This window comes from Equus asinus, chromosome 4 (genome assembly GCF_041296235.1).
Source record: "Equus asinus isolate D_3611 breed Donkey chromosome 4, EquAss-T2T_v2, whole genome shotgun sequence".
Taxonomy (NCBI): Eukaryota; Metazoa; Chordata; class Mammalia; order Perissodactyla; family Equidae; genus Equus; species Equus asinus.
The window spans coordinates 92,055,901-92,083,776 of NC_091793.1; the positions used below are offsets into that span (position 1 = coordinate 92,055,901).

General features: G+C 36.9%; 1 long non-coding RNA gene across 6 annotated transcripts in view; it reads left to right on the forward strand.

Moving 5' to 3' along the window:
* Positions 1 to 26,589, forward strand: part of LOC106825099 (uncharacterized) — a 76,035-nt gene extending 49,446 nt beyond the window's left edge. For 3 of the 6 annotated variants that reach the window (XR_011502806.1, XR_011502808.1, XR_011502807.1), the window contains 4 exons: positions 16,929 to 17,026; positions 17,639 to 17,719; positions 20,328 to 20,615; positions 26,197 to 26,555. This is a non-coding gene — a long non-coding RNA (uncharacterized lncRNA). Of the gene's footprint in view, positions 1 to 16,928; positions 17,027 to 17,638; positions 17,720 to 20,327; positions 20,616 to 26,196 lie in introns of all 6 variants that reach the window. The other 3 variants (XR_011502809.1, XR_006526925.2, XR_006526924.2) reach the window with 2 other exon arrangements.
* Positions 26,590 to 27,876: the final 1,287 nt, after the last annotated feature.

The window sequence follows — 27,876 nt, forward strand, 5'->3', positions numbered from 1 at the left end:
ATTTTTCTAATTAAGCAGCAATTGAATAAACACAATAAAAATCAAGGATGAACTATTCATTAATTTTGATATGTTTAGTTCAATTTAGATTAAACTTCGTAGAGTTTTTGTTATTTCTCTGTTGAATAATTTATAAAAATAATGAATAACATGAATCAGTGGGACAGTTTTCTATATTTTACCAAAATAAATTGATGAAAAATAGAGCAAGGTTTACAGAAGGGGCATGAAGCTTTATTGAATGTTACTGAGAACAAACATTAGGCAGTGAGAAGAATCTGTCATATGCTCCATCCCCAAAATGTGATCAGTTCAAGTGAATACCAGTTCAAGTATCATTACATGATAGTTGCCATAATAGTAGAAATGGTGGGTGGCAAAAATATAAGAGAACAAGGCCCCATTGCTTTGAACCTGACTTTTTAAATTGTCACTAAAAGGAGTTAGAATATTTGAACATATAATAGCCATACAAAGTAGTAAAGTAACTTAAATGTCCCAAAATTGGGCCATGTAATATTAAAAGTAAATCCTCAGATCCGGATAACAGGTTTCCTCCTTTTTATATGAATGAAATGATAGAAAAGATAGTATCTGGAAAACCTAAATAAAGAATGCACAGTAGTATCACGGAGATCTTAGAACTAAAATTCAATGCATTTGTTTCCCATTTCCTATGTATTTCCATTCTTGAAAAAGCTGAATGGCCAGCCATCCTGTGCAGTCTCAAAGAGTATGTTACTATATACTTTCAGAGTTAAAAGGAGACCTGAATGACTATCTCATCAATTTCCCATGCTTCAAGCAGAGTCACATATAAATTAGTTCATACCAGTGAGATATTACCCAATTCTGAATTTTTTCTAGCAAAACCCTTCCTCCTGACACCTCACTTCTAGTGAGTTTAGCAAATCTCACAGTAAGGAAAACTTTCATCAATAGCTTCCATTTCAAATAGGACAATTTTCTGGTTCTGTTCACCACAGAAATGAATGATAGCTGCTCCAAGAATGTTTGAGATTCTTGACCACTTTAACAACTGTATTCATTTAGGAGATTCTGTTTTATTCTCCTTTTCTCTTCCTTTCTGTCAAAAGCATTAAGTGTCATCTACCTTTTTATTTTGCTTTAAGTTAAGTGTATTAATCTTGTTTGAATTTGAGAAAATTAGGACAGTGTTTGAGATGTGACCTTCTAGAATATTTTATATTTGAGCTTGGGAACCATTGTTTTATGTGTAATAAGATTTTGAGTTCTTGAAAGTTACCAGTAAAGCTTATATCTTATTCTTTTCTTAGTCAAATAACTTGATTTTCCCTAATATTTCCCATAACTACATAATATGTATGTAGTTTTGATTATCTTACGCATACTATCAATATAAATAGGATATATATTTTCAATATAAGTAAAAATAGACTGGTATTTATCTCTAAAGAACTGTCTGAACTAAATACATTTGTATAATCATAGGTTCAAGTGATTAAATGCAAGAATATTGATCTTTAATATGTAAATAGATTATATTTTACAACAGTAAATTAATAATCAGCAAATTTTTATCTCATGTATTTCTACTCAGTTTTAGAATGTAAATGATGCCAAGGAATTTAATCTTAAAATATTGTAATTCATCTAATTGAGGAAAAAATTATTTTTCATGTTATACAAGGAAATCAAACAAAAAAATTGTTATAATATATCTCACATCTAATAGGGTTTTGTTTACTTTATTATTATTTTTTATAAGAGAAGTTTGGATGACACTTTGCCATGAAATGGAACTGTTTAGACTGGTCCTTTGGTTTAGTTTGATAGATAATACAATGCGTTTCTCTCCTTACTGTAGGAAGATCTATGTCTGATGTTTTATCTGTTTTATCTTGCTATAAAAAGATTCAACCTATCCAATTTGTTAATTTTTTGAAGACTGGGTTATGGCAGCTTATTCATTTGAGTCTTACCCTATAACTTAAGCAGCCAATTCAATTTGCATGGAAAGGGCATAAGGGCAGAGAAGGGTTGTGAAAATTCTCATTAAAGGAAGACTAGTGAAACTGGAATCATCATTTTTCCTGATTTATCTCAGTCACTTTCAATATGGGAATATTAATGCTCTTTTTCTCTGTTCACTCTAAAATTATGTTTTAAGAATAAATCCAAATCTAGATTTAGGATGATGTTTTAGTTTTGAAGAGCAGGTCTGTGTTTTCCATCTCAGACATCATGTTTATAAGAAATCTGGGCAGTGCCACTTGAATAGAGGAATTTCTTGACTCCAAAACTTATGAGACTTCTGTCTATTAGGAGAAAAATATGGAATTTTCTTTCCTTAAGACATGTTTTTATTGGGACAGCCTGTTTGCCATTGCTGCTTAAAATTGATCCCCAAAGAGTAAAACCTCAATGAATCATTGCATTGCTTGCCTTGGAGCAAGGCCAGGAGCTGTAAGTTTTCAAGATAAACAGTGCTCAGGCTGAAGAATGGCACTGAAGATTTCTCAGGTGCAGTGTTCTCACTTCCCCTCTGGCATGTACTGTATTATACAGTGTCTTACAGATAAGGCTTGAGGGAAAGCCAGTGTGAAATGAGTTTATTTCATGATACTTATTTCCTGGCTGTTTTATCAAAATGTTTCTGGAATAACCTAAAGAACATGGTTTTGAATTCACTGACACTTACAGATTAAAGCCTGTTTTCATGTTCATCTCCACATTTTAAGCAGGAGCCCTGATGCCTGTTTTGTTCACTGCTGTATCCTGACTCCTAGCATAGAGCCTTGTCCAGACCAGGTGCTTAGTAAATGTTGATTGAATATATGTTGAACGAATGAATTCAGGTTCACATCAATTGAAATTTGATTATAAATGTAAATCTAGGATACTGTAAATGCAACCAAATTATACCAGACTGGAACTTTTGGTCTTCATAATTGGCCTTGTTTTTGCCTTCTGAATAACCATACTATGCAGTATACTCATTCTTGTTCATTCACTCATTCATTCATCCAAAAGATCTTTATTGACTACTTTGTCCATAATTGGCGTTATGCTAGGAGTTAAGATACAGCAGTAAGATATATCAGGACTCTGAGATGTATTAGGATGCATGAGACACTTGCCCTGCTTTCTTTGTTCTTGTATTCTGTATTTGGTTTCAGGCAAGCCCAAAAATATTTACAGAGTAAGGTCAATCATGTGGAGACTAAAATGGTCAGATAGGGTGAAATTAAGCAGTGCTAAGGGATAAAAGAGGCTTTACAGAGGCAGCTAGGAATCAAGGATAGGTGGGATTTCAGAAGGTAAAATTGGTGACAGAGAGCTCCCCAGTGCTGCACGAATAGCATGGATGTGTGTATATTCATGCATCACTTAATGACGGGATGTGTTCTGAGAAATGCATCGTTAGGCGATTTCATTGTTGTGCGAACACTATAAGGTGCACTTACACAAACCTAGATGGGTAGCCTACTAAACGCCTAGGCTATATGATACTAATCTTGTGGGGCCACCATTGTGTATTCGGTCTGTTGCTGATGGAAATGTCATTATGCAGCGTATGACTATATGTGAGTGTTTGCGTGCACACATTTGCACACTTGACTAGAGAGAGGAAGAGGAATGGGGCAAAAAAGAGAGATAGGTGGCCCAAGAAAAATTAAAATTTTTTTTTGCCTTATCTGCACTCTTTATTACTCTATTCCTGTATCTGCTGAGATTGGAGACATCTGGGGTGAGTAATTTCATGTTTGCATTCTACATTGTTCTTTGTCAGTATGTGCTCATGATCAGGTTCCTGGAACTTATAATGGCAAACTTGCTCTGGTTGAGAGTGCGGCTAACTGGTATAATACTGGATTGTTTGAGAGACCAAGGTTAAAGGTATTCAGTTGTTTCTGCTTTCTCATATCACCAAAATCAACTATTAATTGGAACCTAGTTCAGTTCTCTGAGCAGAAATTAACAGAAGGTAATGTTTATGATTTTTAAGAGCTAATACAGTAACAAGCAAACATCATGCATTCCCTGAACTTTCATGTAAGAGTAAAATTTAACTTATTTGTCCATTTGGTTTTTTTCAAATCCATTTTACTAATATGTATTCATGGGTCACTTGTTTTAGGAATCTTATTGACGTTTTCTTTATTATTCAAAACTGTAGCTCATTTTCATTCTCAAGTGTTCTCCCAATATTCAGGAACCTTTCTGTAGAATGAGTTGGCCTAGATCCGGCATTTCAAAGGGGACCATATGTAGACTTAGTGCAGTCCGTATATCCTATGGAATTACATGAAAGCTTACATGCACACAATCAGTTCTCGTTATTCAGCAATTCTCTATATGTAAATTTGCCTACTCAGTCAAATATTTTGTAACCCCCCAATCAGTACTCGCAGTACTTTCACAATCATTCACAGACATGCACAGAACAGTGAAAAATTTGAAGTTGCCCAGCACACTCCCAGTTGAGGTCATCAAGGCAATGCTCTGCCTTCTTGTTCCAGCTCTTGTACTGTAAACGAATGTCTTTTTCACAGTCTTTTTGGTGCCACCTTTTTCACATATTTGTGCTTTTTATTGGTGGTTTCGCTGTTTGAACTAGGCCCTCAAGCCTCGCTCTAAAGTGTTGTCTAGAGTTCCTAAGTGCGAGAAGGCTGTGATGTGTCTTATGGAGAAAATATGTATGTTAGAAAGCTTCATTCTGGCGTGAGTTATAGTGCTGCTGGCTGTGAGTTCAATGTTAATGAATCAACAATATATACTAAATAAGGTATCTTTAAATAGAAACACACATAAATGAGGTTATGTGTTGATTGGTTGCTGATAATGTTTCCAGAGGCTCGCAGGAACATAACCCTGTATTTCCCTGAGGAATAATGGTTCAGTATTCACTTATTCAGTGTACCTGGTGACTTTACAGAACATAACTGCAGTGAATAACAAGAATTGACGTGCGTATGTTGTTCTGAGACAGGGGCCATAATGCTCATCAGATACCCAATGGGTACTGCAGTCTCCTCAAAGGATAAGAACCCTTGCTTCTCTTTAGGAGTCCTTCCCATTCTAATATTGTTGGACTCCTAGGTCTGCCCTGTAGGAACTGGAGCTAGTATGCTGACATTGAAGTATTAAAGAAGGAGAGCAATACAGACACCTGAAAACCAGAGACTCACATCTTCACCTTGTCATTTACTGAGTAATCTCACCATTACTGGCTTTTGCAGTCAGGTAGAACTAGTTTGAATCATAATTTTCTACTTTACTAGCTATGTGATTTTGGGCAAAAATGTTTAACCTCTCTAAGTTTCATTTTTCTTATGTTAAGTGGATACAGATAATACCCATCTTGGAGGGTTATTTTAAAGATTAAATTAGATGGTGAGTTTAAAGAACCATGTAAAGTACCTGAGAACACTCAAAACCATTATCATAAATGTTATTATAGTGTATACTCAATAGAACATTGTTAATTCCTTTCTTTTTCTTCTCCCCACTTGGGATTAGTATGAAATCCATTTTCTAATACCTGGATGAATTAGTAAATTCACCATGGAGATGGCCTCTTTCCTGCAGTAACTTGGGGAGAAAGCAGGACGTGCTCCCAGGGCCTCTAGTTTTCTTCCTCCTGATTCCTCCGGTCTGGAGCTCTTCTGCAGAGGTGATGGATGACCGGAGCTCTGGGTGACACTGGTAGGGAGCAGTCAGCTGTGTTTTGGTTATGAAGGGAATCACCTGTCCCCAGCTCCAGACCAAGGATAGAGGGCTCATGCATCAGCGCTCTCCCAGGTGCCTGGCTCCCAAAGGGAAGATGGTGTTAAATCCAGCAGTTCAGAGGCCAAGTGCCTGCTTCATGTCCACCTCAAGGGGGCTCTTAGGATTTCACTTTCCTAATTTGAAAACCTGAAACTCTATTTTTCCTCAAGAATTTCTTAGACTAATCATTTCCCTTAGCTTCTGAGAATTCCCCTGACTTATCTTAAATATGTAAAATAATGTAAGTATGATGACACGTTATTGAAGAATGAGGTGTTCTACAATAATGGATTTTCCAGGTGAAATTGGCCCCTTGCTGTGTTTTGCTTTCATAATTTCATAGAAATGATCGTAAGTTGTATTAGACATTTTTTCTTGACTTCTTAGATGTGTTTATGTAAAGTGGATAATTTAAACTTTTCTTGATTACTTATGAATCAACTGCTGTACTGTTACAGAACATAGCAACTCCCTCAGAGCCTGCTAATGCAAGCAGATGAATTGTCCACATATATTAATAATCCCAGTCTCCTTTCTTTGTGGTCTTTTTTGTGGTGTTGGATTTTTGTTACCAGGTGATGTAAGTAGGTGAGGAATGGCACTGTAGTTCACACTCTAGAATTAGTTATGGTATAAATGATAACTAACTTCTAACACAATCTCAACCATTTGCATCCATATTTGTTAACTAAATGTGTTGACATTGCTATATTATTTATGAATACTGTGAGGTATTATGGCATTATAGTAGTACGTTTGATATTTATACTTACTATAATGTAACATATTTGAGTGGACTACTATATACACAAGACTTCCATACATATCTTCCCCTCTCTCCTATGAATTCTTGCTCTAGATGAGCCAATGAAATAGGCCTATTTTTTTGTGGCCTAAGATAAAGCTGGGTACAGAGGAGTTTGAAACCCCAAGATAGCCCCATATTACTATGAGTTGGACATTTTAGTCACAATTATGTTTCCTCAGAGTGCAGTGTTTATTTACCAATTCCCATCTATTTCTAGGCCTCTGAAGTTGGCCCTTAGGTACCACCATCTACTGACTAAAGGTAGCATTCTACCCAAGAGCTTGTAGAATGATCTCACTCCTTTTAGCTCTGGCAAAATTAACCTACTGTCTGCAACATAATCTCACTCAATTAAAAAAAAAAAAACAGACAGGGGCCGGCCCCATGGCTGAGTGGTTAAGTTTGCACGCTCTGCTGCGGCAGCCCAGGGTTTTGCTGGTTCGGATCCTGGGCAGGGACATGGCACCAACTCATCAGGCCATGCTGAGGCGGCGTCCCACGTGCCACAACTAGAAGGACCCACAACTAAAGTATCCAACTGTGTACTAGGGGGATTTGGGGAGAAAAACGCAGAAAGAAAAAAAAAAAACCAAACAACCAGAGTGTAAATATAAACAATAGCTGGCTTTACTCTCCAGTGTCTCTGTTTTGCTCTGGATAGAAATGACTCAACTCAAAGCCCCTGTGCTTATTTATTTACTTTGGTACTCATTGAGGGGGTGCATGAAGCTGGGGCCTGCAGTGGGCCCCTCAGTTTCTCTATCCACAACACCCAAAGTGGCCGTCTCTGCATAATTTGAAAACTACACATTCAGTAAAATAGAGACAAAGAAATGTAGTTGCTGTGAAATAAAATGACTGTCACAAAGGAAGAGATCAAATGTGAGAGAAGGTGCTTTTAATGTAAAAAACACAACTAGGGTGCCGTTCTTTTTCAAAGCAACGTAAGTGGAGTGTGCAAATGTAATGCATGATAATGAGGGTGCCCAATTTTGGAAAGTGGTTTTTAAAATACTGCAGCAGAATGCTATCTAGAGTCTCTTAGGAAAAAGCAAAATCTCATCAGGGACCTTTTCAAGCATCATTTTCTCCTGTTTTAAATGATCTCACGTGAACTTGCTGTTAGTCGACTTGGCATAGCATTCTATTATTCATTATTTTTGACCGCTTGCAAGAATAAAAGGCCTGTTATTAGTGATTTGCCAATTGTTGCAAGACTTAATCTAGGTACTTAACAGAGCTCTTTGCCTCATGTTTATTTTGTTGTATGAAGTTGTATGATCTAAGGGATTTCATAGCCCCCTGATGCTCAGCTGAGACAACCTCTTCTCAAGTGATTAGATTAGTCTGGAAGAAGCGATTGACTCTGGGTACCAGTCCTCTGAGCATATTGCAGTTTCTCTGGAGAAGACTTTTCTCCTCATCCGGGAGATTTTGGCTTTGGGATAAAGAAGGTTCTTTTGTTCCATAGGTGAAAACGCAACCTTCTAAGGGTACAGTTAAGGAGATGTGCTCTCAATAAGGTCATTATTTGTCAACCACTGAGCACCTCACTGCTGGATATAAACTGTATATTACACTGCTGTGTATATTACACTATTGTAATATTACACTATTGTGTAATATACAGTTCGTGCTATGGTATTACTTTTTTAAAGTCCCCAAATTTCCAGCCAAGGGATTGTGGTTGCACAGGGCTAGTATTATACAATCAGTGACATAAGAGGTAGAAGCTGCTCCGTGAGTGCAGATGAGGAAGAAATCTGGATGATGAGACAACAGGACAGGCTCCGTGAAAGAATCCCATGTGCAAATAGGATGAGTATAATATTAATGTGCAGGAATTATAAGGGATTGTAGGTTGGGATCTATAGATGGCAAAAAGAGCATGAGGAATGTAACAGAAGAAAGGTAGGATATATTTCTGCAGAAGCTTAAATATCAGAAGTAACCTAACTATAGATTGTGCTAAAAGGATTTGAGTTGATCTTCTTTATAATAATGCATTGCCATGGTTCATGTGTCACTGGGTTTTGTGGACTTGGAAGAACTGTTTGATAGCACCATATTGACAAGATGGATTCTTATAATTCTTATGGAACAGCTTTGATCCTAATGGACTATCACAGTAATGGCACAGCCGTATTTCAGGGTATATGCTAGTTGTGATTGTTCTTGATCATTTGTCTGATGTATAACAACCCTTTTGAAGCACTGAATTATGATTATGCATATACATATTTACATAGTATTTGTAAAGGAAAAAAACCTGATAGATCACGTAAAGAATATTTTGGATCTGAATCAAGTCTTTTATTTATTTATTTATTTATTTTTTAAGGAAGATTAGCCCTGAGCTAACATCTGCTGCCAATCCTCTTCTTTTTGCTGAGGAAGACTCGCCTTGAGCTAACATCCGTGCTCATCTTCCTCTACTTGATGTGTGGGATGACTGCCACAGCATGGCTTGGCAAGCTGTGCATAGGTCCGCACCCGGGATCTGAACTGGCAAACCCTGGGTCACTGAAGCAGAATGTGAGAACTTAACCGCTGTGCCACTGGGCCAGCCCCCAAGTCTTTTATTTTAAATCATGTTATTTTGGAGTTGAGATTTTTGTATTTTAGAAGTTTCATTATTTCCAAACAGATTTGGGATAAAAAATACTCTACTGTAATATGGCACAGGCTGAGATGAAAAAGAAAACAACACAAGAAAAACCAGAAAGTTATCCTTTTGGGCTGTATTAGAGCATACGTTAGTAGGGAAGTATAGTTAGGTATGTGGGTATAAGGATCAGATTAAATTTGTGATGAAAAATAAAACACATAAAAATTCACATGAGAAAGGGAAGTTTATACAAGACTGCATGGGAAATAGCATATATTGTCTTTCCACCCTCTTTCCTCTGGACCTGCATGTTTTCAAGAATAGCTTGTAGAGTGGAGTGAGTTTCATGGAGAATTCGAACAACTTGGCATTTTTCAGGATACATTTTGAGTTTAAGTGATCTGCTTTTCTCTTTTCTGGAGAGAGAGGAGGTAGGAGAGTAGAGAAGGCAGGGAAAGAGGGACGAAGAGAGGGAGGGACAAGGGACTGAGGGGTTGGTTTATCACTATCTATTATTGAGCATCCGTTTTGGACAGTTGCATGGCAGTCTCCACCTGCCTCTTTCCAGCCCTCTGGCTTTGGGCAAGTTACCTAAATTCTCTACAACTCTATTTCCTCTTCTGCAAAAGGGAGATAAAATGCTTGTGTGACAGGGTTGTTGGAACGATCAAATGTGACCATGTTTGTAAAGTGTGTAGCTCTACGTCTAGAACATATACCCACTCACTGTAGGCATTTGTCGCATACCCTTTATGAGCAAGGAGCTTTGACTTACACCTCTTACTTAATTCTCCTAACAGTCCTGTGAATATTAGTATGACTTTCAATTTACAGATAAAAATCTTGAAACTTAAGGGAGTAAAGTGGTTTTTACAGGTTTAAGCAAACCTGAGAGTAATAGCTGGGAGTTCACTTAGACCTGACAGTTTGAAGCCCACAATGCACTGTCGCATTAAATTGTCATTCTCTCCTTCTCTTGTCTCTTCTCTCCATCCCCCTCTCCTTCTCCCTGCAGTGCTACCTTCTCCAAGGTAGAGTCTTTGTTTTAAAAAGTTCGTAACAATGACATATAAATCAGATGGAATGAAGCAGTATTTTCATTCTAGTGAATTGAAGTAAATATGATGACATCATTCTATCTTCAAATGCCATTAATTCCTTTCCATAATATACCCCATTCTTTATTTTTTAAAAAAATATGTACTCAAGTAATGCATATTAATTGTAGAAACATTAGAAATTATAAATAAACATAAAGCGTGTGAATACTCAATATTCAAAGACAATCACAAGTTACATTTTGGTGCATATCTTCAATTCATACCTGACTATTTTTTCCTCTTATAGTAGTATCATAGTACAATTTGGTTTGCTGTTTTTAATTAATGATCATTCAAAAAGCTCTTTCTTGGTAAATGTACGTTTACATAATCATTTCTATCAGCTATACAGCATTCCATTGTATAAAAGTACATGATTAAAACAACTGTTATTATTGGATACTTATATTGTTTCCAATTTTTTACCTTTATAAACTATAGAGTCTTGCATAAACATCTTTGTGCCCTTGGCCAATTGTATTCTTGTATAATTCCCTAGAAGTAGAACGTATCAGTTGGTATTTATACACTTCTCTGGCTCTTAATATATATTGCCAAATTCCCTCCCTTAAAAAGGGACTAATTTACACTCTCTCCAGCAATGTTTGAGAATGCCCATTTCCACACTCCCACACTAACGGTTATCATGCCTTTTAATCTTTGAGAACTCCATTAGACAAAAAAAAATAGTGACTTTATTGCTTTTCTTTGCATTCTTGTGTCTATCCATTCTATAAAATAATCACATTTCTAAGGCTATTATCTAAACAAAATGAAAACTTCCTTAGGTCAAAGACAAGTCTCCTCATACTTAAATATTTATAGCTGCCATCCTCCTAAAATGGAATAAATCCCCAAAGAGGCATTTGAGACACTGCTTGGCAGGAAACCAATAGATTAACAGTGTATCACCTTATTAAGAATATCCTTGAATTTTGTTTTCAGACCTCAAGCTCATTGTTCTCAGAACTCTGCTAAGTAAGCTCATCCTAACTGAGAGTGAAAACCACTCCTCCAGGCAGAATCCCAAACAGGAGAGGAGAGGTTACGACAGCTAAGCCTGGGCATCGCCTCACTTTTGTGTCTAGCTTGGACCTTTGTCTCCTTCAGTCTTTGTCCCTCTGTGGTCAGTGCCAGAGTAGCCAGGGTGTAGTGCCAATGTCTCCTCAAGGCTCAGTGGGAAAACAGGGAGAACCATGCAAAATATGTTTGGTAGGTTTGTTTTGAGAAATATTGAACAGAATTGATAGTCTGACCCTTCGTGGATGTGTGTCCTTATTAAAATAAAACTACCTAAACAATATACAACTACTGCTTTGTTTTAAACAAAATTCTTATCATATTTTTCCACAAAGAAAAGCACTGGAGTAGTATTGTCTTTCCATATACTCTAGACCAGTTTGCAAAATGATTATTTATGCTATGCTGTCTGGGTTACGCCGTTCACACACACACACACACACACATATACACACACAAACACTCATGCACATCTCACTAGACGCTGAAAAATAATGGCATCCAGGCATCACTAAGAAGATAATGTTTTTAGGGTCTGCTAATTCCTTATACAATTATTCTCAATTTGGTAACTGAGCAAGTCTAAACTATGTTTGGCTCTACATCATTTTCCACTTAATTTTATCCTTCCTCCGTATTATTTAAACCATCATATAATTTTGAACTTCATATCAAAAATTAATTTATGTTTGAATCAGTTGCACTTTATTTATTAAGAAGCATATACTTTTTAAAGAGACTTCCTTAAAATAGGAAGTTTCATTTAGCTAAATGAAAGGAAACAAAGATAATCAACTCAAATCTGTGATTATAGCCTAGGATCTCCCATTATCTAAGAGCATTCCTTGACTAAACCAGATACATTTTAATGATTGGTCAAACTAGGTTCAAGAGAAAGGTACTGCTCTGTGATTAAAAGGAAACTTAATGATTGAGGTGCCATTGGGAACATCACAGAATCCCTAACAAAGTTCACTTTGTGCATTGATCACAGGATGCTTGGCATTCTCTGGTGCTTCCCATACTTCAAAAGTTGAAAGCAAAGTGAAATTCACTCAACAATCTTTGGCACCATGCCCTGGGAGTGAAATAGCTTAAATCTTTGTGAATCACCCAAAAAGAATCAGAATGTGAATGTGATGATAGATGTTGGTGGTTTGTTTTTGTTTTTAATATGTGTAAAAAAGTCACCTCTTCCAAATGCCCCCTATGTGAATATTCAAAATCCCTATATGAATGTTCAAAATGAACTGGAGGAACTCTATAATGTGTTCACTGTAAGGAAGTCAAGAATTATAAAACTCTTAGGATTTGTGAAGGAACAAAATGTCTTAAAGCCACAGAGTGATGCCCCGGATTTACTGAAGAATCTGAGAAGGGATGCAAGGAATAATATGAGCTAACACTTATATGGTGTTTATTATGTGCCAAATACTGTTTTAAGTGCTTTATATGTATTAACTTTTTCAACCCTACAAATAGCCCCATGAGGTAGTTATTTTATTTTATTGAAGAGAATGTTAAGGCACAGAGAGTTTAAAGGTCTTACCAAAGGTCACACAGATGGTAAGTGGCAGAGCTGTAATTTGAATTTTCTTCTGATTCAGGATGGTACACCAAGATGGCTAGGTAAAAACAGAGCACTGCCAGGCAGCCCCAAGGAAACGTACACCTCCACAGGAAGTTTTATTATTGGCTTCTGTGGAAGTGGTAAGTTTGCAAATATCATCACAGAATTAAAAGCATTCTTAAGAGCTAGTGTTGCAGCTTTGCATTTGGGGGAGGAACTGCTTTGTCTTCCAAGGTCTGAATCTTCCACTAAATTTCTGTGGAACCTGGGTCAAAACATGTTATTTTCTGGGGCTCAATTTCCTCTTTTGTAAAGCAAAAGGGATGGATGACATATCCAAAAAGAGATTCTATAATTCTTTTATGAGACAAACACTTAAGCTCATTGTGGTCTGGTGAAGAATCTTTCTGTCTATAAAGACACAGGGGGACACAGTGGTAGTGTTCTCTGACATTAAGTGGATTCAGTGAAAGGTCTTGATCATATTTAAAGATAATTCAGCATCTTTGCTTTCTCTGAATTCCTCACCTGTGAAACAGGCTAAGGCAGGCAGGAAAGTGGCAATTTTAAGTTTAGGATAGAGTGGAGCAAACCTTTCCATTAGCAGACATTTGGTCCTGTCCAAAATGTCCATTAGACATTTGGTGCATAAGACATTTGGTCCACTCCAAAAAGGTCCTTGACATTTGGTCCTGTTGAAAATGTGTGAGCATATTTGGTCTATGCCAGATGGTTTTGGACAGGACAAAATATCAAGGACCTTTTGGTATAGATCAAATGTCTTATGGATGTTTTGAACGGGACCAAATGTCCTGCAAGGAGCCCTTCTTTTTGGCTTGGAGATAAGCTTCAGCGATGGGGGTATTGATACTGGCAACAGATGACATATTCCAATCGGAAATTCAGATCAAATGATTCCACCCTTCAGAGCATTCCTCAACATTGGCCTTTCCAGCAGCAGGAATCTACAAACAGAGCCCAGCCGTTAATTTCAATCAGCCGGCTTTGCTGGTGTTGCTGCTCCAATCTTAGATTTACAAAGCCATTTTCAATGAAGACAATAAAAGCCTCCTTTCCCTCCTGTGTTGCATTATGTTCTGACACTTTATCAAAGCACACAGACAGAAGGTTGTTCTTAACCATATATAAAGCCGAACAACCTCACAAATCACGCTTTAATATTGCACTGTGGAAGCACCAAGGTTAAAAGGTAAATCTATGGTGTAACCATATTGATTAATTGATGTAAGAAAGGTCAGGCTAATCTTTACCTTGCTTGAAAGACTCTAGTTCTACATGTCAGGTTTGTGGAAATGATTCCTGTGTAAAAAGATTAAAAAAAAAAAAGAAGAAGTGGAGCCATAATGCAAAGAAAGTGGGGGAAATCTCATCAAATGATCTCTCAGTAAAAGGTTAGTAAAAGGAGCCCTAATGCAAAGAATATGGGGAAATCTCATCAAACAATCACTCAGAAAGTTAAAGCACTAAAATGGGGAATGGAAGGTGGACGTTATTTAGATTTCCCTGTGTTTTTAATGGGCTTCATTAGAAACATCTTCATCAGGAAAACAATCACAGGAGAAGTAAAGGCAGTGACTTTAAATAACAGCCTTAGCCCTCCGCCAAAAAGACCAGAAAAGAGAGCTCCATACTCCTCTTTCCAACAAGGCTGAAATCTGTTGAAGCAGAAGATCTAACTTCTGTGACCCTCAGGTCCCTCCCAGGTTAAAAACAGACACATGAACCCTCTCACAAGGTGGTTTCTGTATCCCAGGGCATGATAGGAAGTGGGAATTATCCCCTCCAAGTAAAGATGCAGGGACATCTAAGGACAGCTTGCCCAAATCCACTTCTGGCCCAAGAGAGAGAATGGTGTTTGAGAGCTAAAATTTAGGATCCTGAGAAAACAGAGAGATGTAAGTACAAATGAGGAAGGACTGGGGGCTAAGTCTGTGTAAGTATGGAGGGAGAAAAAGGACATCTAAGCATCAGGACAGGATCTAAGCATCTAAGCATCTAAGGACAGGATGCTGACCCTGAATTACAGCGCTGTTGAATGAAAAGAAGGGCCTGGGCTGGGGATGGGAGGGGGTGGAAATGGGAGTGAATATTGGAAATTTTTTCTCACTATGCTCACACCGGAGAAGACCTTTAGGAAGTGTGAGGACCTGAATAGGTTCTGTGATGTAGTCACAAGCAAACTAAGAAACCTCAGAGGCTTATTAGAATGGAAGTTTATTTTTGGTTCATGCAAAATCCATGCAGCTGAGCGATACTCTTGCATCTTAGCTACGGCATTTGGAACATGTGGCCTCACCACAGCAGTGAGGAGATGCCTGAAAGATGGCAGGAGATGTTTTGAGGGACAGATCTGGAAGTAGATTACATCATCTTTCTTATATACACTGTCCTGGTGCACTGATTAAAACCCTCAGCTAGATGCAAGGGAGACTGGGAAACATGCCATAAAAGGTTACTTATCTAGGTTTACCTTAGAACACTAGGGATTTAGGTTTTCAGAAAGAAAAATTTCCAAAGACTTCATTGTTAGTATTGGAAGGAGTTAGCATGAGATGTTTGCAGAACTACATTGCTATTCTCTCTGACACTGAAGGTTGGCGATTGGACTCATTTCTTTTTGAATGCTACTCTTTATATAATTTTATGCTCTTGCAACTGTATGGGTTTTTTATTTGTAGGGAAAACATAAAAAGTAAGTTAGATATTTGGAATTATTTTCTTATCAAACTGACTTAATTATCCTTTCACTCACTGACCATAGCTATTTCCTATTAGTAGGTAGGAAACATTTTATGTTAAGGAAGCACACACACAAAAAAGGATAGAATAAAAAATTAAATATAGTTTATTCACAAATTTATCCATTTTGTAGCCTAAGGTCAACATTATTAATAATAAACAGCTGAAAACATAAATCATAATTTAATACTAATCCATATGTAAAATATAAGATCTAACCTTAACATCATAATCACTGGAATTCTGATAGGTTGTATGTGACACATGTTGAAGTTTTGTGTTATTTGCTTCAATATATGTTAATAGATGGTAATTGTATGCTTTTCATTTGGACAGCCCTTATCCAAAAGCAATTTAACATTCTCACATCTAATGGCTCGCACATGGCTATTGATCATTTGGATCAGAGTTCAATTTGAACTGCTGCTGGTTAGATTAGAAATTGTAATCATGGGAAAAGATAAATTACAAGGTCTCTGCAGATCAGTTCTGTTTTCAGATTAGATGCGATTTTAGACATGAAGCATCAAATAGGGGAGGTTAGAGAAGATCTGTGATGGTGTTGTTATGTGGGTTTTCTAAGAAATACATCCAGAGATCCTAGTACCCCTTCCACCTTTGTATCAGGAATGTGAAATTTATAGGGAATGACATTATATTACAATAAGATGGTGAAAAACATCCATAAATTATTTGTGAATTATAACTCTAAGGACTAAAGGCAAGAAAGGGATGCTTATTTTGTAAACATAAATTTTGATGTAATAAGTCAAATGCTGTATTAAATTATGTAATTTTTTAATATAGAGAGATTTGGTTTGGATTAGAGGACATCTAAATGAAGATTAATTTAGATGAAGCAGACCTCTAGTGACTTCAGTATTAAAAGGATGATAGCTCTGCTTTAAAAAAATTCTTTTTTGGAGGTCTAATTATAAAAGCATACATTCTTATTGTAGAAAATTTGAAAAATTCAGAAAATTCTATTCAAGAAAACAAAGGACGCTCACTCTCCTAAAATCCAGATGTATTGCTACTAACATGTTGAGATATCTCATTCAAGTCCTTTCCTTTGAATTTTTATCATTAAATATTTCGTATATATAGAAATATAGAAAATGATATAACAAAATCACACACACCCACCACCCAGATTTAAGTATGTTAACTTTTTGCTATAGTTACTTCAGATGTCTCTTATTCACAAAGAAATATATTAATATAGAGACAGATACTTCACTTTTTTCTTCTCCCTCCTTTTTCCATAATTAACTATTATTGTGACATTTCTCTTTTATAATTTTACAGTGTATGATCCATAAAGAAGATATAGAATCATTTTTATGTTTAAAGAGTATGTAAATGTTATCATCATCATTGTCCTCATCACCATCATCATCATAATGGTGAGCACTTATTAAGCAGTTAATGTCTTTCAGGCACTGGTCTAAAGCATATTACAGACATCAACCTTAGAAAGTGGGTGCTATTATTATCCTCATTTTACAAACAAAGAAACTGAGTCACAGAGAGGTTAATTAACTTGCAAAAGGTCATACTTCTACTCTTTTCTAACGTGCTTTTTTCATGGAACACTGTGTTTTGAGATTTATCCATGTTGATACATATGGCTCTAGTTCATTCATTTTAGCTGCTGTGTAGTATTCCACTATATGAATGTCATAGTTTATTCCCCTCTTGGTAGACAGAACTTTGAATTGAATGTCCTTTATGGATCCCTTGTGCATATTTGTGGGAGTTTCTTTAGGGGAGTTACATAAAAGTTTAAGTACTTGGTTATAAATTATGTACATTTTAAATTCTCTCCAATTATGGAAAATTTTATGTATTGATCTCATAGCTATCTCATTGCTGTGCTAAACTTTGTTATTAATTCTAATTATTTGTGTTTTTTTCCATGCTGACAATTATATTTTTTGTGAGTAGTGACAGTTCTTTTCCTTCTGTTGCAATTTTACATATTTTATTTCTTTCTCTTCTTTTGCTGTATTGGCCAGGGCACCCAGTTCACTGTGGAAGAGGGATGGTGAGAGAGAATGCTTGTATATTTCCCAACTGTGAAGAGAATGCTTTATGAGGTGTGTGTTGCTGGTTTGCAGTAAGTACCCTGTATCAGATTGAGGAAGCTTCTGCTAATCCTAGTTTCCTAAGAGATTGGTTAGATTTTATTGAATGCTTTTCTATACCTTTTGAGAGGATTATATAGTTTTTCTCTTTTAATCTGTTAATGTGGAAAATTACTATAATTTCTAAAATTCAATTACCCATTTATTCCTAGAGCAATATTTAGTTGTGATATATTACTTTTTATGACATTGTTGGTTTTGTTTTCTAATATTCCATTCAGGGTTTTACATCTACCTCCAACAATGAGATTTGTCTATGATTTTCCTATGATACATTGTTGATCTCAAGGTTTTTAACTTTATGGAATGAGTTGGTAACTTTCCTTATTTTTTTTTTCTATTTCTTGGGAAAGGTTGTATGATATTAACATGTTCTGTTCTTTGAATATGTGGTAGAACTTGCCTATAAAGGGCAAGGTTTTGAGAGAGATAATAGTGGAGATTTTAATTAGTGATTCTATTTCTTAAGTGCTTATAAGGCTATTAATGTTTTCTATTTATTATTGAATTAGCAATAGTAATTTATACCTTTTTAGTTAATTTTCTATTTTGTCTGAGTTTTCAAATTTATTGGCAGAAAGTTTTTCATAGAGTTCTCTTTCTGATTTAAAAAAGGTTTACTACATTTGTCATTATTCTCCCTTTTTTATTCCTAACATTGTGTATCTTTTCTCTTTTATTCTTAATTAATCTTGCCAAAAGATTGTCTATTTTATTATTCTCAGATATGGCAACTACTAAGAGCCTATTTGTATGATTAAAAACTCCTTAGATATGGTGAGCTGAGGCTTGACTTTAGCCTAAACTAAAACTTCTAAATTTTGGAATTGTTTGTTACACAGCCATAGGTAGCCATACACCTAGAACAAATTCTAGGTAGCCATACACCTAGAACAAGTAGCTGTTGTGAAAAGCCCTCCACCCTCTTGCATTCCCCCAAAGAAAACTGTCTTTAACAGGATAAATATGCATATGATAAGCGGAGATACCCAAGTCATTAAGAGATTATTGGATGCCAGCTCTGAGGTAATACTATTCCCTGAAGGAGCCAGAATGCCAGTGTGGTACCCCAATCAAAGTGAGACCACGTGGATGCTGGGTAATAAATGGGCTGTTGACCCAAGTCCATCTAACAGTGTGCCCAGTGAGTCTGAAATTATCCCATAGATATTTTCTGACTTTCTTTTGGGGAGGTCAATGTGTATTTTTAAAGGCTGGTAAATCAATGGATAAATGTAAATATATTACATAGTGTTATAAAAGTATATTATTTAAAGGCATAAAGAATGTAATAACATAACCAAGATCAAAGGGAGAAGAGGGCAGTTACAAGGAAATAGAATGATAGAAATTTCTTCATTTATAACAGGAAGTAGATATTGATTACAGAAATAGAAGATTAAGCTAGTTATATGTTGTTAGATTAAAAATAAGAGCTAATACTTGCATAGTGCTTGCCTGGCTCTGTTATAAATGGTTTACATATATTAACTCATTTAGTCTTCACAGCAATCCTTCGATGTAGGTGTTATTACTTATTCTTATTTTATAGATGAGGAAACTGAGTCAGAGAGAACCTAAATATAATTAGCCCAAAGTCATACAATAAGTATACGGACAGTTATAATGGTAACTATTACAAGAAGCCAAAACAGACTACAGATCTCTCAAACTGAGTTCTTGGGTTTGGATAGTTCTGTGCCATAATGTGGGCAATCAGACAACTTTCTCTGGAGAATCCTGAGGCTGCATAGTCTCCAGCCTTACTCTTTCTTTCCTGGTAGTTTGGAGCCAACATCCCAGAGATACTGTGTAGATTACTGTCCATTTCTTATGGGAGAGCATATTTCTTTCTGCGCATTCTTAAATGGGCCCCATGTTTCAGGGTGGAGAATTACTTAGGGCTGAGGAGTGGGGGTCCTGATGTCTATTTTGGGGAGGAGACTAAAGCAATAATTCCTTTGGTGTGTGGGTCAGAAGGACAAAGCCATGATGATATCAAATGATGTTGAGTTTGTGACCACACCTTCATCACTGCCCTGTCTACAGAAGGGAATTATTCCCTTTCCTCTCAGAGTTTTAAGAAACTTCAGAGTTATGGTGAAGTAAACTCTTTGCTTTCCACTCCTGACATTAAAACAGTAAAGAATAATATGCTCAGGTGCTAATCCTTGGATTGATCTTTTAAATGTCTCTCTAATTGAAGTAAGAGGATATTAACCCTGGAAAAAATGTCATGGACAGCAAAGCGTTCTTGGCTTTGCAGTTCACAGAATGAGTTGGTGCCAATTATAGGTTTTTTTTTTCAATAGTGTTCAATGTAATGAAAGCTAAAAGAACCTACCAACTCAATGTGCTTTTTCAACACATTAACTCAGCGAGTAGAATTAATTTCAAGTTCATTTCTGCAGGGATCATTTACGGTGTTAATTTGTGAGTTTGGATAGTGCCTGCTTTTTTTTTTTCTTTTTCGCATTGCAGTTTTTGGTCACCATGTGATTTAATTAATTTTGTCACATAATTGTTGCTAACCTGTCTTTTTTTTTTTTTTTTCCCTAAGGAAATGGCTGTTTTTTGTCATCACTTGCTGGGCTAGATCAGGTCCTCTTCTATGACTTTTTAAAGACCTCTGTTCACACAGCTGCTTTGGCAAGTCAGGAATCAAACTGACAGCCCATTGGAAAGGCATACCCTGTCACAAGTCTAAAGAGAAACAGAGTGACAGTTCCCAGGCTCAAGTGCAAGGCGCGCCGCTCAATCTTCTTTGGCTGGCTAGGATCTTGGTTGATGCAGGGCGCCGATGCCAGACAGCAGAGGGCCTGGAGTAACAAAAACAAGGCCCCGCAAGGTAATTGGGACTGACAGACTGTTTGCCTATCCCACAGACGTCTTTGCAACACGCCGCCAAATTTAATATATCGTATGAGAGTCTGAGCACACACATTTTTGCTCTGTTAAAATTGTGAAACTTCCATTATTATTATTATTGTTTAATTTCTGAATCTTTGGCACAAGTTTCTCAATCTACTCTTTCTCTGGATTTGTGACCCAAGGAATGACATGGAAATCATCTTGAGTTTTTTTCTCTTGTGTTATAGCTCATCCTGAACCATCAAGGCAGGAAACACAGGCAGAAATCCAAACTTCATTAGAGCTGAAGAGATGAAAGTACAATTGAATATCTTTGAGGGATCATTCACAATCAATGTTTTTAACTTCTATTATTTCTGTACCTGCTGCTAAATGAGAAGGGCAGACTGCAAACTTTGGAATTAGCTGGGGCCGTATAATCTTCTCCAAGATGAGGATATCAGATCTCAAAAACAAATGGAAAGAATGATTTTTCAGAGGGAATAGTCTGGGTAAAGAATAATGCTATTTGTACCAGTAGCAGCGGGCAAGTCACACAGGATTGAACCCCTTTATCCTCCCCTCAAATCGCACTCTGTGGAGGTAGTTCAGTGAATCTCTGGAATGACAGGTGTGTTAATCCATTCGAGCTGCTATAACAAAATATCACAGCCTAGATAGTTTACAAACAATAGAAATTTATTTCTGAAGTTCGGGAGGCTGGGAAGTCCAAGATTGATGCTGGCAGATTTGATGTCTGGTGAGAGCCTGCCTCTTAGACTCTGTCTTTTCTATATAATCTCACATGGCAGAAGGGCTAAGGATCTCTCTGTGGTCTCTTATAATGGCACTAATTCCATTCATGAGAGTTTCACCTAATACCTAATACCATGGCTTTGGGGGTTATGATTTCAACATATGAATTTAGGGGGGACATAAATATTCAATTTTTTGCAACAGGTTTCCTGGGTCGCTCAGATTTTTTTTTTTTTTTAAGTTAGAGCTTATTTTTACCCACCAAAATATATAATGAGTCAGAATCCAGGATTGGATCTTAAATGGTTGTGAATATGGAGCCCCAGGAGAATTGGAACTTGACTTTTAAAAAAGGAGAGTAGCCTATAGAAATCACAGTTTTCTAGTTCTGTTGCTGACACAATTTGTCCCAGAAAAAAGAAGGCATCTACCACAAATATGGCAGCTGACCTTCAGAATGGTGAGAGAAGGTGTGAGGAATCCACCTGGCAATTAGATGTCTATTCAGAAAGGTGGCCATGCAGACGTGTCATTCCATTAATCTGGAACTCTTCATAGCAGTGTAGTCAACAGCCATTTCCTTTACTTCTTTCTTACCACAGTAAATTAGTTCCATTTAGCAGTCTAAAATCGTGGTGTTGATAAGCTGCTGCATTCTTTCTGGAGATTCTAGAGGAGGTTCTGTTTGCCGCTCCTTTGAGTTATTGGCAGAATTCAGGTCCTTGTGGTTGTAGGAGTGAAATCCCGCTTTCCTTGTATGCCGTCAGTTGAGGGCCATTCTAATGGCGACTCATATTCCTTGACTCTTGGCTCCCTTATCTTCAAAGCCTGCAATGGTGGGTCTAGTCCTTCTGCTTGGAATCTCTCTTCCTTCTTCTGTCTCATCTCTCTAACTCAGTTTAGAAAAATTCTAAACTGCTTTGAGTTTACTTTGCTTTGAGTACTGATGAAATTAGATTTGACCCATCCAGATAATCCAGGATAATCTCCCCATCTCAAGGTCTGTACCCTTAATGACACTCATGAGGTCCCTTTTCCACAAAGGTAACATATTCATAGGTTTTGAGTGATTAGAGAGTGGATATCTTAGGGAGTGGGGGGCATTATTCTGCCTCTAATATTTATCTTTTCACATTAAAGAAGGCACATTATGATCAGGCCTTTTAATTTTTATCTTGGAGTTCTCATTCTCTGTTTCATTTTCTATCCCCAGCACATCCAACGTATCAACAGATCTTTATTTCCATGCAACAATCTTTATAATGCACTCCTGTTTCATGCATGAATAACTTTTCTTTATTTCAATTTTTTCTCTTCTCTCCCTTCAAACCAATGATTTTTATACTTACACAATCTGTTATTACAACTATCATTCTCATATCAGTTATATTTAGCTTTTGTCCCTACTTTTCTGTCAGTTGGTTTTGTTAACATCCAAATTTTCTCTATTTTCATCAGTGTATGGCTTCTGCATCCTAGGCTCTCAGAGAGAATCATTATTTTAAGGCTTTATAGAAATGGATTAAAAGAAAGAGGAGAAATGCAATAATTTGAGAAACTTTCTGCTTTCCATTAATATATTTTATTACTTATTTTGTTTTCATTTTCCTTTTTATTATATTTTTAATTAAAAAATTAATACCTACTCATTCTAACAATTGATGCAATATTAAGTGTATAATAAAATACGTAATAAGTACTCATTAACCCCAGCTAATCCCATACCTAGTTAATGAAAGTTAGTAGTTTGTGTATCCTGTGTATCTTTCCACTTCTTTCTCAACGATCATATAACTATATACAAATACATAGAAACTTTTCATTTTCATTTGCTGTAATGGGTTGAATTATATCCCTCTAAAATTCATGTATTGAAGTCTTAACCCCCAGTACCTCAGAATCTGACCTTATTGGGAAATAGAGTTATTACAGATGTAATTAGTTAAGATGAGGTAATTAGAATGGACCCTAATCCAATATGAGTGATGTCCTTAGGAAAAGGGACATGCACATAGGGAAACTGCTCTGTGAAGGTGAAGGCAGAGATTAGGGTGGTGCCTCTCAGGCCAAGGAATGCCAAAGATGGCCAGCAAACAACCAGAAGATAGGCAAGAGGCATGGGACAGAGTCTGTCTCACACAATTCTTAGAAGGAGCCAACCTTGCCAACACCTTGTTCTTGGACTTCTACCCTCTGGAACTATGAGACAATAAATTTCTGTTGTTTAAGGCTCTCAACAGAGAGCTTTGGTGCTTTGTTATGGCAGCCCTAGCAAACTAATACGTCTGCCTTACAAATATGAGATCGTATTGCACGAATTATTTTATGACGTGCTTTGTTCACTTAACCACATGTCATGAACATCTCTTTAGTTAGCATATTTTAAGGAAGGGCATTTTCACTTCGTGGATAGGAATGTGGAATATGGGGCTGGAGCTGCTTCTGGCCCCTTTCCTCAGGTCAGGATTGGATCTGGAAAGCAGTAGAAGTCATGAAATAGTTCCAGTTATGAGAAATGGACCAACATGGGGATGGCATACCAGGCAAGGACTCAGAGTAGCCCCTATGGGTTTACTTGTGCAGTCCCCTCGGCACCAGCACAGAATTTGACTCAACAAGGAGAAAATCTCCCTCACATTCCATGTGCATATGTGATACCACGACATAAGCACTAGCTGAACAGGTAAGTCTTTGTTAAGTTTTTAGGAAAAACAAAATCAAACAAATAACCAAGCACATGTGAAGACTTCAGTAGCTTTGATACCTTAGGAATTCCTCTGATTTTCTGCTACTTCCAGTAAAATCAGCCCACCAGGGTGAGAATGTAGGACTCCAATGGTGAAGGTGCAAGAGTCTCTTTAGCTGAGGGATTCTTGACTTGGGGGGACGAAAACCTGATCTAAGTGGCTGAGGAATTTATCTTCATGAATGTTTGCAAGATGGGTGTGGGTGTGCAGGGAGTGAGGTGGGGATGGTTTGTACTCCCAGGGAGAATGAGTAGTGAACTATATACAGTTTCCCTAACCATAAATTCTGTGGTGTCTAAATAATGATCAAATTTTGAGTGAATTCTAGGCCACAGCAAGTAGAACATTGCTTTCAGGGCATTTTATATGCCTTCTAGGTCCAGCCTTCCTAGAGTTTTAGAAGTATATACAGCAAGTTACATGCCAGGAATTCTCTACATATTCATGCCATTCTTGGAGTGGTTTGTCCATGAAATGAAGCAGCAATGGAAAACTCAGCAGATACTGCTTCCTTTTAAGGTCACTAGTCCAAAGCAGAGCTCACTGTGGATGGAGATAGAAATGGAAAAGTTTACTTAGGGAGAAAACATAGTTATTTTGCTAATTTATCAGGTAATATGTCGTTTTGCCCCAAAATGGTAGGAATTTGGTCCTATTGAATTATCAACAAAATATGAGATTTTCTAAAAATATTCTCAACTTGAGTTATATTTCTTAAGTTGGTGTTTAATTATTTTGACATTTATGCCAACTCTACTTTTCAGCTTCAAGTTTTATCTTTCAGATTTTCCTAAATCCCAAGTATAGCTTTAGACCATAATAATCACTTCATTAACAGAATGGGCCCATTACTGGTCAATCTTTTGTTTAAGATATTTAAGGATATCTTCTAAATAGTGGCATACAACTCCTGAGATAATACATACTTAACTACATGACCAGAATAAAATGAAATAAGACAATTATACTTAATTAAACCAAGCTATAGGCTCAGAACAAAAGAGACTGATGACTTTATTTCTCTTTTTTTATTTCCTAAGGTATTATGTGTGGGAGGAAACTTATAATATGAGCCTTATTATATGGGGCCTTCAGACTGATGCTTGTGTTAGTTCTGGACTGTAGATCTGGTTTTCCATAGGGAAAGGGAGAAGGGTGGTTATAAGGAAAACAGTGCCAAGGGGCTAAGGGAACACCGGTGTGTCTATGCCTGAGCCAAACTAAATCTTTTTAAGCCTAAAGATTTGCAAAATCTGGGTTTATGTTAATTTTCTTTCTTACATCATCAACCCATAATGATGGGAAAAGAGAAGATAGGTAATAATTTGTGTTACGTTAGAATAATCCTATTTTGTATCCAAAATTACATAACTGTATAATTTTTATTTTGTAGTTCATTTAGTCTGTGGAGATGTTATTTCATGAACAGCTCTAAGGAAATTTAAGGAAAGTTTTGGAGTAAGCCCAATTTCAAGGAACTGGTTTATTTTGCGCAGCGCTTAGAATTTGAGAGTGGCGCATGAACCACAAATTCAACTTTGGGCTGACTAAATATTTGCTATTATGGGACAAACCCTGAAATAAAAGAAAATTCTTTCCATAGCTAACTACAGATTTGAAGGCAGTATGAAGGCAGGTTTATGAGTGCAATGGTGTGAAAGAAACTCTCAGGCAAAGGAATTCTATTTTGCCTTAGAAGGTAGTGAGAGAACCTGATGTATAAATCTGTAGTGAGAAAATTTGAGGCTGCCATATTATTTATCCTTCCTTTTTCTCAGAATATTTTATTCCTTTTATTTATTCTGTAAAAGTGGAGTGAGGTTGGAATAGGGGCAAGTGCCAAGGAGGGGAGATACTTGGGTTTCATCTTTTCTACGATTACTGATATTCTCTGCTTTCTACTCTATAGATTATTATTATTTTTTAAGAATATTTGGGGGAATATAACATCCTGGTAAATATTAGCTTTCTTTTCCTAACCCATGTACATTAGTTCATGTAGGCTAATGGCTGTAACAGCCCCAATGTTTAAATGTATTCAGTGACATAATAGTTTATTTTTCTTTTGTTTTCTAGTGTGATATGGATCAATGTTGGGCTCTGCTCCACGTCGTCACTCAGGGAGCCTGGCTTATTCCCTTGTGTCACTCCACTATCTTCTGGGACTTTGTTTCCCTCTGCATTCAGCTACACATATGGGGAAAGTGAGAAAATGTGGAGAAAGCATACCCACTCTTAACTGCATTCCCCGGAGGTGATGCAGGTCACTTCTATTTACATTTCATTGGCTGGAACTCAGTCCAGTGATTCCTTCTAACTGCGGGGGAGGCTGGGAAATGTAGTTTGGTGGTGGGACCAGAAGAAGCAGAGAGCTCTCTGCCACAATGTGCAATCATTTTCAAATAAATATAAAGAAATAAAATGGGCTTGATGCTAAAAACAATATAAAACATATTTAATATTTACATTCTTACAGTGCATACTGTTATGAATATCAAGTCTGTTTGTACCATAGATTGATTCATTTACTTATTCAACAGATATTTATTGAGTGCCCACTATGTGCCACTTTGCTAGACACTGGTAGTACACTGGTGAGCCAGATAGCTATAGTCCCTGAATTCATCAAGTTAACAGTTTAGTGGTACAGACATACGCTAATTAATGTGTAATTTCAAAATATCTAGATGTACTTTTACAGTACTTCTGGGTAGTACAATGCCATATAAAGAATATTTTCTCAATTTCCCTTCAATCTCATAATAATTTCATAATAATTTCTTATTATTTAATTAATTTTATATTTCTTTATCCTCCAGGCACAATAATTTTCAGAGTATTTAGTGGGTGGTTGTCATTTCCTAGAGATAGTTAGTAGAAATGGAGGGTTGTCTTTATTCAGAGTTGAGTTTGAGCCAATGCCATCATTTTATACCCTTTGATAAGTGTTTTTGATGAAACTCCTTTTATTCCATTCTTTTCATACTCACCATGAAGATTTTAAAAAACCTTCCTATTTTGCAATTTGGGCCTCTCCTCTCGCAAAACTACCTCTAGAGGTGAATAACTCGATCTGCTGGGACAGCCTAAGAGGTTCTGGTAGAGAAATGGTGAGAACAAAGCCTTTCTGGGAATGGGCTGATTGACCTCTCACCCCAGGACAGGTTCTCAGAAACCTCATGTGGCTGAATCTGCCCTACACACAACCAGCCACAATCCCTTTAGATGAGGTCTCCTCAAGGAATGCCCCAGCATGAAAAGGGATTCAGGGCATTTTTCCACAGCGCTTGCCTGTGCTACATGATTTCACTATCAGAACAGGGAAGGCTAGATTAGGCCAGTTAGATACACAAGTTTGGGAATGTCCTAGTGGTTCAAGTATCTCATGCCCTTTATTTTTGGAGGCACACAGATATGAGAAGGCATCCCTATGTAACTATGTCATAAGAGAGAGATTGTCATTCCTCACAGGCTCTTCTTGAGTGTGTCCTGGCTCCCTGGGGCTGAGGGGATTAGGGGTGAGGGTGGGGGCAGTTGTAATCTTGCCTTCAAAATTAATCGAAGAGCTACAGGTCTCATTTGACTCTACTTGATCTCCCTGGAGGTCCCAGCAGTCTGGGGGCAAAATTGAAATCTATGGAGATTCCTAGAGAATCTTCTCTCCAAGGCCCAAATGAGAATCTAAATTTACAGTAATCCTTTAAGAGGAAAAATAACCCCAAAGGCCTTTGATCTCTCTCTGCGTACAATTGTAAC